We start from the raw sequence: 7159 nt of genomic DNA, 5'->3' as shown, positions 1-7159 counted from the left end.
CAATGTAATAAAACATAAAATAAAAAAATAATGGCAGCTATTTAGGCCAAAGTGGGCGAAGATAAAAATCTTTGTCATTATTTATTCTTTGTAATTAAAAAATAAGATGCACATTAATACATAAAACACGGAGTGTGCTTTACAAACAGTGCTTTATTTTCAGGTACAGTGGGTGTATTTAGCGTAGCATTCAAGAAACTAAATTAAAAATATCAAAACAAAACACTATTTACACTTCACTGTATAAATTATGCATTGATTCTTATTAAAGCAACTGTATTCAAGTTTATCAGTCAAGAGCAGTGAGTGATTTTTCTCGGTTTTCTTGTTTTATTTGGTTCCTACATTCTTCAGAATATCTTATTTTGTAACTAATCAGCCGCTGTTTGACGGGCTTTTAGACATTTTAATCGCCCACAATCAAAAATCATATCATCACACAGCCCTAAGTGCACTGAACAAGAGTTTTACAGCATTTATTAATCATGATTCATTTCTTTATATTCATTTGAAGACTGCATGAACTAATGTTAATGTTCAGCTCTTAAAGAACAACAGTATATTCATACATTAATTATGCTGTAAAAACATTAATTTCATTAACTATTTTTTTTAGTTGTTAAATTAATGGTTAAAAGGTACATATCTCGTCTTTGGTTCTATACAGTCATTAATTTACAAATCATGTAAAATACAGTTAATACAGTTAATGTGCGTTTCTGCCACGGAATAAATGTTTAAAAATAAAAAATAAAAATTAAAGTAATTGCTGACGGTTTAGCAGGTCATGTGACGTTAGTTAAATACCAGCAGCATATTCCCTTTGTGCATATAGATGCTGTAACCCAGCGGGTTTCAATCTTTTAGATGCTTCGGACCTCCAGATATGTGCAAGGGACCCTTATCCTAAAATTTAGACATATATTTTTATGCATAAAGACCCAATTTATACCATGGAAAAATTTGTATGATATGTATTTAAAATATTGTTTGGAAACTTTTTATTACTTTGTACTTTGCACAGTTTGCAGTATTTAGACCCCCCGCTCACCATAGTACCATTTTTGTTCATTTCTTTCTTTTTTCTTTCTTTAATCTATTAATTTAGTTAAAACTTTTTTGTATTTTTTTAAATTATGTAAACAATATACTACTACTTATGTCACAGTTTATTGTTGCAAAACATTTCTGTCATATATAGCTCATTTATAAAATACTATATAGCAGTATATATAATAATTTTAGTGCTGTCAAACAATTAATCGTGATTAATCTAATCCAAAATAAAAGCTTTTGTTTACAAAATAGATGTGTGTGTACTGTGTATATTTATGTGTATATAAATACACAAACATACATGTATATATTTTAAAAATATTTACATGTAAATATTCATATTCATATATAATTTATATTGTATATAAATATTAATATTTTATATATAAACAAAACATATTTTTCTTAAATATATACATGCATGTGTGTGTATTTACATAATAAATATACACAGTACAGTGCACATATTATGTAAACAAACTTTTATTTTGGATGCAATTAATCATTTGACAGCACTAGCAATTTTATATTGTTATATTGACATGTAAACGATATTATTGCGCAGCTCTTTATGTAAAGTTAAATATTTGTATATCCAACTTTATTCACATACACACAGTACACTCATATAAAGCAATATAAACTATATAGCAAATCTCTACTGCTTGATTTGCTTAATTGTTTATATCGTCACAAAATGTAAACTACACTATCGCCCAGCTCTGATCTGCTGAATGCCATTTATTTAAGTTTCCACAGACCCCAACACTCCCTTGCTGCCCCCAGTTTGAAAGCCCTTTACATACTAATGCTAGATTCTCTAATTAACTAACCTTTCAAAATAGTCAGCCTTGTCTAGAGTTGTTTGATTTGATTTGATTTGATATTGAATGTATGGATATTGCAGCCTCATACACGGTCAGTCAAATGATGTGGCAGGTGTCAATCAGAGCGATGGGCTTTTTTTATGCAGCAACCATATTTGATCTTTTCTCAGTGGACAAGCTCAAACAGTTGCTGGTCTAGTTGATCAGGCATATGGTCCTGATGTTTTGACACATCACTGTTTGTGTATTGTTGATGATCAGATTTGATGCTGTTGGTATGTTTGTGCCAGCGGGGCTAGGCCTGTCGCAATAATCAATATATAGACTTATCGCGCAATATATGTACATGACCTCAATAATTTTTGGTGACTCAATATATCGGCCATATATTTACTTAAAAATTTATGTCACCGTGGTTTTTTACATTCCACTTGCGTCTGTGTCTTTTGCAGCTTCTCGTACATAATGTGGTGTAGTTGGTGCTAGTTCAAATTTAAAAAATCCTTCTACAAAAAAAGTTTCATCTGCAGATATGGTCTTGTATCTGAGGGATCTGAGCCTTTGTGCATATGGACATCTGACTGCTAAGTAGTGATTGTGTTTTTCAGCAATAGTGTGCACCCTTAATTTACAGATAAAAGAAGGTCAGGAAAAAATCTGTAGATGGAATGTGCCTATGGACATCTGACTGCTAAGTAGTGATTGTGTTTTTCAGCAATAGTGTGCACCCTTAATTTACAGATAAAAGAAGGTCAGGAAAAAATCTGTAGATGGAAAAAATCTCCATACAAGTTCTTTGTGCATTTTTCTTTTTTTGTACTTGTTACCTTGCACTTTTTGTTAGAAAATGTTTATTTACTATTTTTTCAAGTATTTTAAGGTATGTAATATTTTAATACTTAATTTCCATGATCTAAATATTCTTAAAAATTAAATGTTTGTTGTCATTTGGAAGTGTGTAGGCCTTCTTGCATTATTATGCTGTTATATTATGATTATATATTCAGTGGCATAAAATGGTCTTTAAAATGACAATAATATCACTTATCGCAATTATTTCTGGGGAAATATATCGCACAACAAAAAGTTGTTATCGAGACAGGCCTAATCGGGGCCACCAGTGAACTAACGTGGGTAAACACACAAGGTAACTATTACCAGTCAAGAAGATGTGATAATGCAGGGGTCACGTCCTGTGACCTCAGATCATGTTCTTATTCATGCACAATGGTTTTCTCTGACAATGAACACTGTGTCATCCCAAATGCTGCATTTTTTGCTTGTAAATCAGGCTAGAAGCGATGCTGTGGTGATCGATTTGTGATGCATGGCTTAGTTTTAGCATGGTTTATTAGAGCGTTATCACTGTATTGTGTCATTATTGGTGCAGCGGAGATATGAGATGATCAGCCTGATTTTTGGTCACATGCTTTGCTGTTGACTCCTGAGTGCAATGCATTATTCATTATGCTTGCATTTCTTGTAATAAGTTAGCGCCATGCACTGTAGTTAATAATAGATGAACTCTGCGTTAGCTGCAGCATGTGATGCTATTTTCATTTTTTGTGAGTTTCACCCATATCAGTGATCACAGATGAATATTTATAAACCCAAAGGTTTTGATTTCTCTTTAAACCTCTTCACTTAACTAAGCTGTCTCTTCACTGTTATTGCAGAATGCCATCAGATCAATATTCTCATATCAGATCAGTGCTCGTTACACTGCAGAATATTTTGTCAGGCTATAAGATTAAAAAGTTAATTCCACTGACCAGAAGTATTAAAATTGTGGACAGGTTTCAGTGTAGCGATATAAATTTGTACAAAAATGAGTTTTTGCATTGTTAGGTTTGTTGTAGCTTTAATTGAATAGGCTATACTTTGGTGTCGTTACTTTTTTAATGCATTACAGACATGAATCCCATGTTTTTTTTTTGGTAGCGAGATCTATCATTATCTTACTTAAGATTCCCAATTTAGTGGTCTTTACCTTCTTAAATGTATTCAAAAATGTAAAAAACTATAATATCATATTTGGGACCTACTATTAATATTCAACTTTTTGTTTTTATTTATTAACTAAATTTAATAGGCAAAAACAAGTAAATAAGTAAAGACAAGTTACCATCGGTTTTTAATTTTGTACATATAAGTTTGTTTTGTATTGAAAAGAAATCACAGAAGTCATGGATTTAAACTGCATTTCCCAAATGTTGATAATAGGGATGCAAAATCAACTCTCATAATATTTCTGAAGGTTAAGCACCTTGTTTCACTGACATTTGTTAAAAAAAAAAAAAAAAAGAAATTCAGAAATATTAAATGTTTACATGGTTTTATGTTTTATAACAGTCATAATTTTGCACTATTTAAAAAAAAAAAATATATATATTTTTTGATAAATGATGCCCTAAACTTAAGCTATGTTATTTGGTAGTTTACTCGTCATTTTTTTGGATCAGTAATTGAAGGGTTCGTTCACTTGCCAGGTTTGTTTTGGGCTTGTTGTAGACGTTTAATTAAAGTTCAGGGGGAGCTAACTCAGAGTTTACCAGCGTGACTCATCACAGAAACTAACTGAGAAAGCTATGTGACACTCTTTGCTGCTTGTAGAATCTCAACAAGCACTTTGTTGTACTAGAGCATGTTGTCCATGTTTAACTAGAGTTGTCAAACTGTTATTCTCAGCTTGACTAGAGCAGTCTGCTCTATTTGCTTCATGGAGCCTTTCCTTGGTGTTCAGAGCAAATAAATCCTTCTAAAGAAATGTAAACACCAGCAACCCACTTTTGTCAATATACATCACGTTTATGAAATTATCTCATAACTAGCCAAAATGTCCATTATGTGCTCTAGTTTGTTAGCACTATCATATGAATGTTGTGAATTTTGCTAGATTGAATCTTAACAAATCAGTTGTGTTGTAAACTTCAATGTAAATCACCCATTTTGAACTCAATCATAATTTAAATGTATCATAAATATTAAAGATAGTGGTTCATAACCCTTGGTTTTGAATAATAAGGCATTTTGATCGCATTCCAGGGCTCTGCATATGAATAGATGTGCCTCAGGCAATGCATCACTGCCTCCAGTTAATATCAGTACACAGTAACTCAGCTGTGAGTTGCACTGTGTTTCAGTGCACTGTGTCTCCAGCTGCTCTCACCAGCCAATCATCAGCAGGGTTTTGCAGCTGGGTGCTTAGGGGAAACTGGCTGAAAGCAGTATGAGCCAGTGCAAACTGGCTCAAACCAGTTTGGGCTGGTTCTAGCTGTGGCTTTGTGGGGGGATTGATGGGCTGTCAGGGAAAAGAGTTGGGGGGTGTTGCATGTGATGAATGGGGGAGGGGCATGTCCAATCACTCAGTATGTTTTCAAATTAAATTAGGATAGAATTAAATTAGTTTTATGAATAGATCATTATTTGTGGTGAAATGCTGCTGCAAGATGCACACAAAGAGCAGACTCGTAGTTATTGCGGTGGCAGTAATAGCTAATAAAACGTTATGAATTATTGATTAATCCAAATCTTTTTGGATTTTAAATGCATAAGAAGCCAGCATTACTGTGTATTTCTTATGCACTCTCAGTAAAAAACTCAACGTTCCCTATAGGAAGGATTATGTGTGTGTGTATAAGTTGCATGATTTCTTGTAGTTAAAAAAAGTTTAGCCTATACCCTCTGGTAGAAAGAAGTCACCCTTTTATTTGTTGATTGGTCAGTCCCATTAAATTGGCGATTACCACTGCAGATTTTTAGTTTTTTTGGATTACTGAAAATACTTTTGTCTTGACTTTTTCCAGAGTTGTAAGTATCTTCTTAAAGCTTCTCAGTTGCAGTTAAGGATGTGTCATCATGATGGTCAGTAGGGCTGCACGATATATCGAAATTATCGAAATATCGCAAATGTAAATATCGCAATATGCATATCGCAAGGGCGTGCGATATCTGAATCATTTTAATAATAAACCATCCTAATTGCTCAGGACCTCCTTTACACTGAAACTAGTCATTCAGACAACCCACTTAAAAAAAAAAAAGCCTATATATTGTATGGGGAATAGAACCTGATACTCCTGGACCAACACGATTTACACTTATATTATAAACCAAGTCATTGTTCATTATTTTAATATATTATCATTTTTTTCATCTTTTAATTTCTTTACACATTTTCTTTTTTGTCTTACTTTATTTTCCGGTAATATTATAAAGTTATTGTCTAGGGATTCAAGTAGGGCTGAAACAATTCCTCGAGTAACTCGAATACAAAAAATCATCAAGGCAAATTATTTGCCTCGAGGCTTCGTTTAGTCCAGGGGTGTCCAAACTCGGTCCTGGAGGGCCGATGTCCTGCAGAGTTTAGCTCCAACTTGCCTCAAGATACCTGTCTGGAAGTTTCTAGTATGCATAATAAGACCTTGATTAGCTGGTTCAGGTGTGTTTGATTGGGGTTGGAGCTAAACTCTGCAGGACACCGGCCCTCTAGGACTGAGCTTGGACACCCCTGGTTTAGTCCATTTACTGTAACTACACATGGAACACCGTGTTTCCCCACGGACCATTATTACTGACACACAACCCGATAAATGCTGGACCAGACCATAGACGATAGACTGTATAAAAACAGGAATCAGACTTTAAAAAAAAGCGCTAGACATATTTAAAACCTTAAATCAATATGGTGGCTAGATATAATGTTTCGTGAAAGACTAAACGCCATTGTGCATAAAAATACCACAGAAAGAAAGTTAGTCAATATCACACGAAGAGTGCCAGTTTTCACCTCTAAAATCAGCATGATTACAAATGTGATTTTATTCAACAGTTCAATAAACAAGAAGGTAATATTATGAGACTTACGTTTTAGACACTATATTGCCTGTTTTTGCTTTATTTTGCCAACAAAAAAATTCCAAACACAGCCACAGCGCTTGTTTTACGTCTCTGTGCAACATGACCATTTAAATGATTCGGTTCAATCGCAATGACTCACTTCTTAACAGTGACTTGCTGTCACCTGCTGGTGGTTTTTCGTTTTAAAATAATTTTAAATATCAGTATTCAATGTTTTATATTTAAAATAACAAAATTATTTATGCATTTTTGTAACTGCAGGTTAAATGCATTCATGTCCCTCTGTGTGGGAAATTTAAACAGAACACCTCTAAATGCCACTTCAGGTGCAGCTTATGTCTGGATTGCAAAGATCAATTTTGTTGATACTGATTTCATTTGCTTGGTAACAGCCCAAATGTCTTATTATTCTAATT

General features: G+C 33.4%; 1 protein-coding gene across 2 annotated transcripts in view; it reads left to right on the top strand.

Moving 5' to 3' along the window:
• The window catches only part of trim33 (tripartite motif containing 33), a 37987-nt gene that overhangs the window by 3047 nt on the left and 27781 nt on the right, over positions 1 to 7159 (top strand). The gene's annotated exons all lie outside the window — the stretch shown is intronic.

Source organism: Sinocyclocheilus anshuiensis, unplaced genomic scaffold (assembly GCF_001515605.1).
Source record: "Sinocyclocheilus anshuiensis isolate Anshui unplaced genomic scaffold, SAMN03320099.WGS_v1.1 scaffold188, whole genome shotgun sequence".
Taxonomy (NCBI): domain Eukaryota; kingdom Metazoa; phylum Chordata; class Actinopteri; order Cypriniformes; family Cyprinidae; genus Sinocyclocheilus; species Sinocyclocheilus anshuiensis.
This window is presented reverse-complemented; position numbering and strand designations above follow the sequence as displayed.